The sequence below is a fragment of the Peromyscus eremicus genome, chromosome 17 (assembly GCF_949786415.1).
Source record: "Peromyscus eremicus chromosome 17, PerEre_H2_v1, whole genome shotgun sequence".
NCBI classification, from domain to species: domain Eukaryota; kingdom Metazoa; phylum Chordata; class Mammalia; order Rodentia; family Cricetidae; genus Peromyscus; species Peromyscus eremicus.
Genome location: NC_081433.1, coordinates 56,409,362 through 56,422,784, shown reverse-complemented (window position 1 = coordinate 56,422,784; position 13,423 = coordinate 56,409,362). Strand labels below are relative to the sequence as shown.

Genomic DNA, 13,423 nt, shown 5'->3' with positions numbered 1-13,423 from the left:
CAGAGGGAAACACTAAATCATGCCAACATTTTTCTACCTCTAGGCAATCAGTTCTCTTCAAAGCCACTTCCTGTCAAGGTTACTGTGACAGAGAGGCAGGCCTTGCCTTATCCCCAAGTGGCATGGATATCCATATTTGATGTTAATGTGACATTATCGGCTAGGTGCCAGGGGGTTCAAGAACCTGTGAGGAAACAAAATGGTGGCACATGTGGGTAGCTGTTAGTTTTCTAATAGCTCCCAATCCTGGAGCTGGGATTTCTGCTCTGAGTGTGGGATGGAAAGGTGTCCTAGTCAAGGAGACTTTAATACTGATATACACGTAAAACAATCCATAAAATCTTTGCAGTGTGGTCTTTCTCCAAGCCCGAGAACAAGGCCTGTGACTGGGGATTGGTCCACGAGAGACTTAGCAGTTCCCTCTGTCTTGGATAGCGGATGAAAAGGAAGATTGCAACATACAATATGCAGCAGTGGGTGAGAGGGAAGGAAACCTGAGTACTCGATGCTCCATCTGTTAGGGGAGTATATATCAGGAAGCCTCCAGGTCTTCTTGTCCATAGCGTAGCGGTTCATTCACTCAGGAAGTATTGACCTGTGTTCAACAGCCATGAGAAGTCTATGTGAGCACATAGAAAGACTTGTGTACCAAATGAGGGGCAGGGCTGGAGAAGCTTCCCCCAAGAGCAGCTATCTGGGATGTGCACGATGAGCAACAACCAGTTTTACAACATACTAAGGCAAAGCAGTAGGAATAGCATGCGTGTAGGATATGAGAGAGCATGAATGTTTGGGGGAAGTCCAGGGCTACTGGATCGTGCAATGTAAAGGGAGTGATACAGATACTGGTGGAGAGAAGAGCAAAGTTTACTTAAGCCCTGTAATCTCATAAGCATGCAAAATAAACAATTAAACGTTAGACAAAAGCAGAAACATAGTGCCTTAGTTTTAGACTCTGAATTTTTCTCTTTTATCACTTGAAAGTAAGATATGTTTATTCGATTGGTTTATTTACAGCATGAGAGTCACAACACCAAGAGGTAGCTAGTTATAGCATGTTGATGCCCAAGATGACCTTAGACAGTAATTGAATTTATTCCTTCATTTAATTGGTAGAAGAAAAGCCCACATCACCCCCTCACAGCTAGTTAAGACTGGATTAAAACCCAGATTTTCCTGGCTTTGGTGAGGAGTCTCCCTCTGCATCTCATAACCTCTCATTGACTTGGAAAAGTGTTTATCTCATCACAGATCTGATTCCAGGCATTGGATGGTTCAAGTAATAACACCGTGTCTTCCCAGTTAGATGAAAAAGAAGTAAGTGCATTGAAAAACAATGCCAGCAACAGGCAGTTGTTGAAGGTACTGGCTTGAGTCATGCTTTGGAATGTCTGTCAGAGCAAAAGAAGAACACATGATACCACTGGGCTGCCACATCCACCGTCTCTCATGCTTAGGGATTATTTGTTCCTTCTTTGCCAAATTCCATTCCTACTGCCCAGCTCCCGGCACCCTTGATCACATCAAACTCATGGAAGGCTATTTCTGTCAATAGCTTGCACATACAAACAAAAAAATCAAACAGCAAAGACACAACCCTATCTTTTGAATTCCTTTTTGCAGTTTGATATGAAATATATCTGTATCGTATTTATTTTGATATTATGCAATATATTTTATTTTTGTTTTTATTCTTTTAATTTCTTGAAAAAATTTAAATATAAAACCTAGACAAATAATAATGGTCACATGCCATGACTGGATTAAAGGGACACAACCTTCCACCATGTTTGTCTCAGTGGTTTTTCTTAAAGCTGTGACATTACAGATATCTGGCCAAGCTTCATGTTGTTTCCCATTTCTCCCATTTTCTTCTCCCCCAACCCCCAATCCTCCCTAGAAGTCAGTTAGCAACTTCGTATAGTGACTTAAAATTTGAGTTGTTTATTTATCTAATCTACTAAGCCATATGAAGTATTGTTTTGCAGGTTTGAAATGACATTTTAAGAGTGCATGCTGTCTCAGAGCAACTTGGGTGGAAAATGGTTTGTTTAATCTCACAGTTTGTAGTTCATCATCCAGGGAAGCCAGGGCAGGAACTCAAGGCAGGAACCTGGAGGCAGGGACTGATGCAGGTTCTGTGGAGGAACTTGCTCCTCATGGCTTTCTCAGCCTACTTTGTTGTACCACCCAGGACCACCTACCTAGGGTTGGCACCACCCACAGTGGGCTGGGTCTTCCTACATCAATCACTAATTAAAAAAATGCCGCACAGGGTTACTTACCTACAGGCCAGTCTTACAGAGGTGTTTTCTCAATTGTGGTTCCCTCAGATATGTCTAGGCTTGAGTCACCTTGACAAATAACTAGCCAGCCCACATGCTGCCTGCAGACTTTTGCACCTTGCTTTTGTGTTTATGGGTTTTTTGTTTTGTTTTGCCTTATTTTGAGACAGAGTTTATCTGTGTATCCCTGGTTGTCCTGGAATTCACTCCATAGGTTAGGCTGGCCTTGAACTCAGAGATCTTCCTGCCTCTGACGCACCAGTGCTGGGATTAAATAAAGGCATGCACACCACACTTGGTCTGTGTTTATGTTTTAATGTTGAAACATGCTCTGCATATTGACTTAGGTACTATAGCATAGTTAATATTTTCTTTTGCATTAGATTGTTTTCTATATGAAAATTCCAGCATATCAGCATGATGAAATTTGTTACATGTGAACATATTTTAAGTGATCTTTTCATAAAAATTTAATCTAAACTGTGGTACTAAAGTTTCAACTTTTCTACATCTTCTTTTAGACTAATAGCATCGAAATTGTTTCTTTTATAAATGCTTTCATTTTTAAAAATTATGTGGTACTTTGAATGTAATTGGCCCCTGTAAGCTCATAGGGAGTGGGATTATTTGGAGGTGTAACTTTGTTGGAGTAGGTGTGGCCTTGTTAGAGGAAGTGTGTCACTGTGGGGGTGGGCTTTGAAGTCTCATATATGCTCAAGTCATGACCAGTGTCTCAGACTACTTCCTGTTGCCTGCAGATCAAGATGTAAGAACTCTCAGCTCCTTCTCCAGCACGATGTTTGCCTGTATGCTGCCTTTCTTCCTGCCATGATGATAATAGACTGAACCTCTGAACTGTCAGTGAGGCACCCCAATTAAATGTTTTCTTTTGAAAGAGTTGCCATGGTCACAGTGTCTCTTTACAGCAGTAGAAACCCTAATGGAGACAAATTATTTATTTATCTTTTATTTTATGTGTATGTGTGTGTGTGGTTGCAGGATGCATGCAGATCCTGCAGAAGAGCGTATCAGATCCTCTGGAACTGGAGTTATAGACAGCTGTTAGCTGTCATATGGGTGCTGAGAACTGAACCCAGGTCCTCTGGAAGATCACTGTCCTCAACCCCTGAGTTATCTCTCCTGTCTTACATCAGAATTATTAATCTTTGACATGTTAGGTATGAAGGTTGTTCATTGTAGTGTGTGTGTGTGAGCTACCTGACATGGATGCTGAGAACTGAATTTTTGGTCCCCTGGAAAAGCAATAATCTTTCTCAACAACTGAGCTGTCTCTTCAGCCCTGTGTTGCTCTTTCTCTTTGTCATGTAGTCATTGCCCCTACCATCTGCCCCCAGCTGGATCTGTGTAGAAAAGTCTCCCAAATGTGTTCTCTGATCATCTGCCTCTAAGAAAACTTCAGTTTTCAAAGAATGTTGAGTCCACAGTCAGAGCTCTTGCTCCTGATGGACTCACAGCATTGGCTGCAGAACTAATCTCCAAGACCTTAGGGCAGACAAAGCTGGGGTTTAGAGACCTGGAGAAGAGTATGAGGGAGTTAGAAGACACACACTTGCTTAGTGTGCCTGGATGCCTTTGGGCAACAGCAATAATTATTATTGGCTACTTTGAACGGATTTGACTATTATTTTATTATTGTAATAAGTTTGAAAACTTAGTTCTCTTTAAGCCTAGTTGAAATTATGCTTGAAGTTTGTTTCATTATTCTGTTCATAAATGCAATTAATTTTAGCAATCACTTTCCAGGCAGGTTTTGATAACCATTTGATCAACTCTCACAGAGCCAATTCCAAATAATCACAGACTTGCACACGTGCATGCACGCGCACACACACAAGCACACATGTAATTTATATTTAAGGTAGTGTTTCACTTAGCCCAAGCTGGTTTCTAACTTGCTAGTTAGGTGAGGATGACCTTGAACTTCTGGTTCACTTCCTGATCAGAGGGATTACTGGCATGATTGATGTAAGTTTTCATACATACTAAGCAAGCAGTCTATCAGCTGACCTTAATCCCCATGCTGACTTAACTGTATTTTTACAAAGATTTTGACCTAATTTTATATATATTATACTTGATTTTTTTTATTAATATAAGCACAGCTCTTGTTCTAGTTGGAATAAGAGATCATTTATTCTGAGCCAAACATGAGCATCCATGCCTGGGAACATGGATCCATTGTCTTGCATGACATGTTGTACTGTGTGGAAATAGTTATACAGATTTTTATAGTCCTAGGACAGTTGTAGATAAGAACATTCACAGATGTATTGGTGGAGACATGGGGTAGGCAGGTTCCAGAAAAGCAGGAGATCTCTGGATGAAGATTTGAAAAATGTGCTAGTAAAAATGATCAATGGCTTCAGAGAGTATACAACCAAGTAGATGAACTCAGGCCAGGACTCAGGGAGGGAAGTCAGTGTAACAGGTCCCCAGACTTAGACACAATTGATGCCATGGTGGAAGGACCATTCAGGCCTTGAAACACAGCATGTAGGCAGCAGCACCCACCAAAATGGGCACAAAGACCTAGTCCATCAAAGTTGGCAGGCGCACTCCTTTGCATCCGTGTGCGCATTATACCGCAGGTATCTATCTATAACGAGGAAGAAGGGGCCCACCTAAATCTAGATCTGGGCTTCCCTGTGCATGATGAGCTGTCCTCTTTCTCATTCCCTTGATAGTGGGTCAGGCACTGTGGGCTTGGCCTTAGTTGGAACTTCAGCCCTAGTTATGGGGGACAAAAACTTTAAAAACTCAGTACTTAGGTAAACCTTGGGCCATCTAAAAAATTCTGCTTCTGATCTGGAAGCCCAGTTAGATTCCTTAGCCAAGGTTGTTCTTCAGAATCGAAGAGTGGACCTCCTCTTTATGAGACAAGGATGTCTCTGAATGACACTGGGAAAAATTGTTGCTTCTATGCCAATCAGTCAGGGATGATTAAGCTCCAGGCATGGTCAGACATAACCTTAAACAAGCAAACAACAGCAAAACAAAACAAGACAAACAAAACAAAACAAAACAAAACAAAACAAGAAAGGAAAAGAAGAAAGGAGGCATCAGGAATCTAGCAACTGGCACAGTGTTCTCCTGATCCCTCTGGTTAACTACTCTACTTATGGCCGTGGCTGGGGGCTACTATCATATTTTTACTTTTTGGTTAGGTTAGGATTCCCACATACAACCCTTTTGCTCCGAGCTCTCACTGTAGGACCCCACTTGCTTAGCTGCCTACTTAGCTGTGTAAAACTGAATAAATTCTGTTAAACTGCTAGAGCTAAGGGGACATCATAACCTCCTGTCCCCAGATGAGCCCGTGATTTGACTCATGCCCACACAACCAGTGGGGAATGTAACAGGCCCCCAGACCTTCCTAGGCCTTCAGCCTTAGCACAACGGATGCCATGATGGAACTCACTCAGGCCCTGGAACCCAGCACCACCTGACAAAACAAGAACAAAGACCTAATCCATCGAAGTTCTTAATTCTGGGGAAATCTCTAACTGTACTAACCTTGTTTTTTAGCTTCTGTAGTTCTGCTTCTGGCTTACTGTTCTTGCTAACTGGTGTGTGTCAACTCAGAATGTGGTTTTTGGGCTTAAAAGCCCACTCCAAGAAAGGCTCAGAACTGCAATTGGGTCCCAAACACCTGGTGTAGTCACTGGCAGGCTAATAAAGACTTTCCATTGGCTTGAACTCGTGTCCAAGTGGTCTTCTCTGGTGAATACCCCACAACATCAGCAACACAGAAGGAAGATTCAGGCGGGGTTTGCTACATGGGAAAAGAGAGGGGCCAGCAAGAAGAAGGCTGAGGTGGAAGACAGTGGGGGAAAAGGATGAAAAAAATCATAACTGCATGTGAATGAAAACCCCATAAGGAAACCCATTACCTTGTCTGCTAACCTAAATAACTAATCTTTAAAAGTGAGGAAGGATACCTACAAAACCTTATTATGTTACAATAAAAGAGAAAGGGCATAAAGCAAAGGGTGCATATTGAGCATGCTTTGGGGGGTGGGAGGAGATAGTTGATGGTGGATGGATGTGACTGAGATGTAATGTTTACAAGTATGAACCTGTTAAAGAATTAGTAAAAGATAGTTTATTAAAATACCAAAACCAAGAACTGGGCGTAATGGCACATGCCTTTAATTCCAGTACTTGGGAGGCAGAGGCAGGTGGATCTCTGAGTTTGAGGCCAGTCTAATCTACATAGTGAGTTCCAGGACAGCCAGAGCAATACCATGAGATGCTTTCTCAAACAAACTAACACCCCATTCCATTCAAACATAGTTTCAAGTTAGTCCCCCCCCCATTTCAATACTAAATAAACCTAATGAGAAGCAAAATATGAATTAATTATAAACATAGAATACATTTTTATTTGTTTTTTGGGTTTTTTTTTTTTTGTTTTTTGTTTTTGTCAGAGCTGAGGACCGAACCCAGGGCCCTGTGCTTGTTAGGCAAGCGCTCTACCATTGAGCTAAATCCCCAACCCCCTAGAATACATTTTTAAATGTAAACTTTACTGTGGATTGAGGACATACTATCATGCTTTTATTTTGTGGTTAGGTTGGGATTCCTACATATGAAAATAGAAAGGCTTTCACAGATCCTAAAACATTTTGGGACAGTGACTGGCTTGCTTTAAACAGAGCACAGGTCCATTTTGTACCGAAGTCATGGTTTCTTGGGTCATAGCTTCCCTTCCTCCCCATCACAGTCACATCTGAGTGATCCTGGGGGGATTTAGTGCTGCTCATAGGAGTTAGTCTCATACCTAGGACTGGAGAGAAGGCATCACATGCGGATGAAGGATTTCCTGCTCTCCCGATGCTGCTGGTGGACACCAGAAGGGCAAGATGAGAACCTGTGCCTTTGAACCCCGCAACCCATTTCCCCTCGTAGCTCCTTGCAAAGTTCACTTCATTCACATGTGGAAAATCATCCCCGGTGGGAGGAGAAGTACTTGATGTAACTATGCTGTTCTGCTGGGACATGGTTCCAACCAGATGGGTGAAGAATCACCTTTAGATGGGGCATTGGAAAGCTAGAGAACAGTGAAAATGACCCCATGAGGAGCAGAGCAAAGCAGGGGTTGAACAACAAACACATGGCAGCTCAACCCCTCCCCACACCACTTCAGAATGTGCTCTTGGGCTGGCTCTCCTCTAATGCACATCCTGGATGAGGTTCAAAGGTCAAGTTCAGAGTACTTTTCCTGAGTTTGGATTCTGGAGGTTAGACGCCAGTTTCGCTGCTGTGTCTGGAAAAGTTCTCCCTTCCAGACAAATCCGATTCCCAGAAACAGGTCTGCTTTGCTGCACTTTCACAATCCGCATTAGTAAGTGACCTCCCTGGGGGCGCTGCAATTCAACTGGCCTGGCTTTGAGAAACTAGAGCGGAGTTCTGGCTCACTCTTCCTAAGGACACAGGCCCCCTGATGTCCTGTTCGCCTGTGTGCTTGACAGGAGTTGGTTCATTCTACCAATCTCTTTATTGCAGAACCATTCATATGTTAAGGTACCTCAGCAAGCTTTTGTCACTAGGCATAGAATCGTCTGTTGAGCTGAGAAAGAACAAGTTCCACAGCAAATGAAAAATGTTTATTTTCCCCAAGGCACTTTCAAAAACCTCTTAAGCCACACCGTGTATCCTCACGTGAACTGCTGGCAGAAGGGAGGGGTCCATTTTGTCCTCAACAGTCCTGAGAGGCTGCAGAAGTCCACCCCCGCCCAACCGTGGGAAGTCTTTTCTGGTGCCCTGAAGCAAGAATGGAGTGTGCAGGTGCACTTGGCACTAGGAGAAAAATATTGAGCCAAGGGGCAGAGAAATAGGAAACACACCTTTCAGAGAATGTAATGATAAATTAAGTCTTTGCCTCTTCAGTATTCTGACAGAGAAAGCACCAGGAAGTCAATCCACTTTGCCTTTCCATTCATTTCTGTCAATTTTGCCTTTACTCCTTTTCCTCTTTTCAAAAATAACCCAGCAGTCTCTCCCACTCATCCAGTGAGCGCTGGGATTTACCTCTAGACCATTCTAAATGCACCTAGAACGGCTTCCCTGGGCTGAAGTCTTTGGTGACTCCCTGTCTTCAGCATGCCTGCTACCTGAAGGCTGTTCTTGCTGCCTCAGTGGTGCCCAGCCCCTGCCCCCATCTGTGAGAGCAGGCCAGCCCATCCCTGTGGCCCCCACAGTGACGTGATGCCCTTCACATTCTTGGTGGCCTGAAGTAACCTCGGAGGCTCTCTGTGTTTGGATAACACACAGATAAGATAAGGAAGGACACATGAAGCAACACCCGCGAACAACATGGTCCAGTGACCTAGTATTCAAGCCCTGACCAGGACCAACAGCGCGGAACACTTGACCACTGCGATTTTTCGTAACTCCAGTCCCTTCTGCCCTAATTACTCCTTGCTTCAGACTCAGCAGAGACAAACCACAGCTGGCCGGCTGTGCTTTCTGGGGTAGTGCTCTTCATGTAATCAAAACCAACTGCAGCAGACTTCCTTTCCCCAGATAAATCAGCGCCAAAGACTGACACACTTCTCTCCCTCCCTGCCCCTTCCCCCAGCTCCAGTCGTTTCCAGTGCAGGTATCTTGTTTGGGGACGGCAAATTCAATGTTTTCCGTTGGTTCTAACTGGACGCAGTTTAAACTGATTTTTTTTTTTTATTCATTTATTTGAAAAAACAATTCGCACATGTACTCCAAACTTAGAAGGCACACTAGGGGACATAGTGAAAAGATGTCCTCTTTCCCCCATGTCTGTCCGTTGATAAGCAGGTACCCCCTTCTAGAAGCATTTACTTTTAGTCTGAGAATTCTAATAGAATGCCTGTACATTTGAAGATCGGCGTGGTTCTTTGAGCTTCCACAGAAAAATGAGATCATTGTCTTCCTGTGTCTGTTCCTTTTCACGTAACACAGTGACATCCAGATTCATTCATGGTGCCACACATGACAGGACTGCCTGCTTTTTAATGACTGAGCAGTGTTCACTGGCCTCACAAACACACAAACACATTAACCACGTTCACTTTATCCATTTCTCTGTTGATAGACACTAAAGTTGATTCCATTGTGAACAGTGGACAGTGTTTTAACAAACATGGGAATTTTTATTAGAGACACTGCTTTTATCGTCTTTGGGTATATACCAGACAGATGAATTGTTGAGTCACGTGATTGTGTACTGCTTTTCTGAAGGGTGGACTCACCTGGATCCCCATCAATAGTGTGTAAGCTTTCCCCTTCCTCCAAATCCTCACTCACACTTACTGTCTGTGTGTGGTGTGATGTGGTGTGGCATGTCTGTGTGTAGGCAGGCGTGTGGGTACCACAGTGCGAATGTGGAGGTCAGAGGACAACTTTCAGGGGTCAGTTCCCACCTTCCGCCATGTGGAACCTGGGGACAGAACTCAGTTCATCAGTGTTGGTGGCAGGAGCCTTTGGCTGCTGAGCCCACCTCAACGACACTTTCTGTCTTTTTCGTGACAGCTGTGCTAACAGTCGTGAGGTGTCACCTCACCATCTTTCAGTCTACATTTCCACGATGGTTAATTGTGTTAACCATTTTTCATAAGCACGCTGGATCACAGAAATGAAAGGTAGAATAGACTGTCCTGGGGCTGCGCTGGTTAGTGAGAGCTGAGGAGACTTGGTTAAAGGATACAAACTTTCGTTGAGTCAGAGAGAGTAAGTTTAAGAGAGCTATTATAAAACATGCTGACTGATTAATACTATGTTGTGCTTTTATAAAATCGTAAGACAATGAAGATGCTTTACAAAAATTGTAAGTATGTGAGGTATTTCATTTGTAAATTAACTAGGCCTACTCATTCTCTAATTTATATATCCTTGATAATATCATGTTGTACATGGTAAATACATACAGCTTTTGCCAATATAATGTATATATATACATATATACATACACACATATGTGTATATATAAAGTTGTAAACAGAAAACCAAAAGAATTTAGTTCTGTATGTTTCCCACCCACAAGAGGTAACAAATGTATTCTCTGACTATTTGACTTAATACATTTCCAGATCTTCCCATTTTAATACATACAAAATTATTTCTTTTTACAATATAGCAATACATTATAATTTATTTAACCCTTTACTACAGTAAATACTTACAGCTCTTCTGTCATCATACCAATACAGTAATTATTATTTGTGCCCATTTGTAACTTTGCACATGTAAGAACATGTATCTTCTATATAAGACAAATGCTGGATGCATTGCTGATCCAAAGTACATGCATTGAGGTGGTTTGAATAAGAACGGCCCCCATAAGCTTCTAATATATTTGAATGCTTAGTCACCAGGGAGTGGCACTATTTGAAAGGATTAGATGGTGTGACATTGTTGGAGGAAGTGTGTCACTGGAAGTGGGCTTTGAGGTTTCAGAAGTCCATGCCGGTCCCAGGCTGTCTCTCTTTGTGTTCGGATCAGGATGGAGCTCTCAACGACTTCTTCAGTGTTATGCCTGCCACCATGCCCCCCACGATGATGGTAGCAGACTAAGCCTCTGAAACTGTAAGCAAGCCCCTAGTTAAATGCTCTCTTTTAGAAGGGTTGCCTTGCTCATGGTGTCTCTTTAGAGCAATAGAACAGTGAATAAGGTGTGCGTCAAATTATAGTTCTGCAAAGACACTACGTTGATCAATTTCTTTCCAGAGAACGTGTTCCCACACAGCCTGCTAGCTGCAGTTTAAGAAGCTGGTTTTCCCACATTCTTAACAATACAGTTTTTAACTAGATTTTCCTTTTTTGAAAGATATTACCTTTCTTTTTAGTTTTGCTTTCCATTTATGTTATTTTGTTTAAATCTGAAACGGAATACCATTTCACAAATTCTAAAACCATATTTCTTTGTCTGTGAATATCTGGTTGCATTTTTACATTTTCTTAATAATTTGCCAGAAGATAATTTGTTGATTTCTAGGTACTCCTTTTGTAAGAAATTATTCCTTTAATTTTTGTCTCAGTTTCTTATGTGGAGATGCAGAGATACTTTAAGCCAATGTAGTTTTGGGCTTTGATCCTTCTTGTAGCTTCTGGGTCATTTTATACCCAGGAATGCCTTATCAACTCCAAAACATCCTTTTGGCTGTCATATTTTCTTTCAGTATGTTTGTGATTTAATTTTTTTTATTTTAAAATTTTAGGCCATGTGGAGTTTATTTCTTTTCTTTCTTTCTTTTTTTTAAGATATGAAATAATGGGGATTGGAGAGAAGTTAAGAGCACATGATGCTCTTCCAGAGGTTCTTTGGAGTTTGGTTTCCAGTACTCACACCAGGTGCCTCACAACTGTGTCTAACTCCAGTTCTAAGGGATCTGACACTCCCGAGTACTTACTCACAAGTAGCATACACTTACATAGACACGCACATAACACATAAATAAAAATTTTTTTAAAAAATTAGACTAGATGTGAGATTTATTATTGAACATGATTTGGTGTGGTGCAACACAGCAGTGTGGAAGCCCTCAGGAGTGCAGGGGCTGCCACTTGTCCAGGGGACCGCACCAGGGATATATTTGATCAAACTGCCACCAAGGATGTGCTGCTGCTTCTCAGCTACCATGTCTTCAAGTTCATCTGAGTTAGACTTGGTGAAGTCCCAGTTCTTTGACGTAGCCAGGGAATGTGAATAGTGCCTCAGTCACACAGTCCTTACTCTGCAGCTTGGTGCAGATGGACAGGATGATCTGGCCAATGTGAGTCCTGGCCACTGCCTGGGGCTTCCCAAAGGCGTCAGGCATACTTTCCTGTCTAGAAGCTAGACTGGAGACAGTATTGATCAGAGATATGAATATCCACCAGAAAACTGTCTCTGAGGTCCCATAGGGCAACCCCTGTAGGCAACAGGTTGAATACGCTCCCACGAGGCTACTGCTCACAGCCATTGTACATAAGGTCCCCATGAGGAAGGAGCTGGTTGACTTACTTGGTAGCAGATACAAATAAAACCTTTATAAATACATGAAATCGTGATAAATTCACTCTTCTATGTGGTTAAGAATTGTTCAAACAGCACTCAATAATATAATTTTAATTATTTTCCAATGGTTTGAAATGCTGTCCTATTATATATGCACATTAACCAAATAAACACTTGCGTTAGTTAGACACATGCTCTCTGTTTTTGCTATATTGCTGTCTTTTCACCCACAGATAACACTGTTTTTAATTACATTGCTTGTTAATACTTGGCCCAGTTTATCCTTAAATTTTGCTCTTATTCCTTCTCAGAACCTTCCTTCTTGCTCATATTTAATTTCCAAGTGATAATAGGAACATGTACACATTTTTGTAAAAATTCTCATCATCATCATCATAATCAGAATATGGATTACTCTTCCATTTTTTCATCTTTTCTCTTACAGATAGCAATTTTATGTAGATGTAACCAACCGTCTTATTAATAAGAAACACAGAGCTGATTCAGAGATGAAAGCCAAGAGGTCAGAGCGATAGCTAAGAGCTGAAATTAAAAACCTTACCCTTCCTGCCGCTGCTGTCTTACCTCTCCGCAAGAGACCTCTCCGAAAGAGACCTACTTCCTGTGTGCCTGTCTTTATAAAGACTTTCTGTTCTGCCTTCTCATTGGTTGTAAACCCAACCACATGACCGCCTTGTCACTGCCTGTCTGTACAGACCTCCAGGTCTTCTATGGTTGGTACTGAGATTAAAGGCGTCTGTCTCCAATGCTGGCTGTATCCCTGAACACACAGAGATCCACCTAGCTCTGCCTACCAAGTGCTGGGATTAAAGGCATGTGCCACGAACGCCCAGCTCTGCTATGGCTTGCTATTAGCTCTGACCCCCAGGCAACTTTATTTATTAACATACAAATAAAATCACATTTCAGTACAAATAAAATATCAATTCTAAGGGTTTTTTTCTTGTTAAATCAGTTTCTGGGTATTTTGTTGTTTTTGTTATATCTCTAATAGTTGTTGTTGTTTTTCTTTTAAGCAAAATGGGTTTATTTAACACAAAGCAAGTATCAGGGTAACAGAAGAGCCACCAGCCAATAGAGTTTTTATCCTTTCTACACCCCAACTTGCTGTTTGTATATATAAAGG

At 42.0% G+C, this 13,423-nt stretch overlaps 1 non-coding gene across 1 annotated transcript; it reads right to left on the bottom strand.

The window, feature by feature from the left end:
• Nucleotides 1-12,160: 12,160 nt before the first annotated feature.
• On the bottom strand, nucleotides 12,161-12,292 carry LOC131894789 (small nucleolar RNA SNORA70). Its single transcript, XR_009375020.1, has one exon. It is a non-coding gene; the product is annotated as a small nucleolar RNA SNORA70 (small nucleolar RNA).
• Between the last annotated feature and the right edge of the window lie 1,131 nt (nucleotides 12,293-13,423).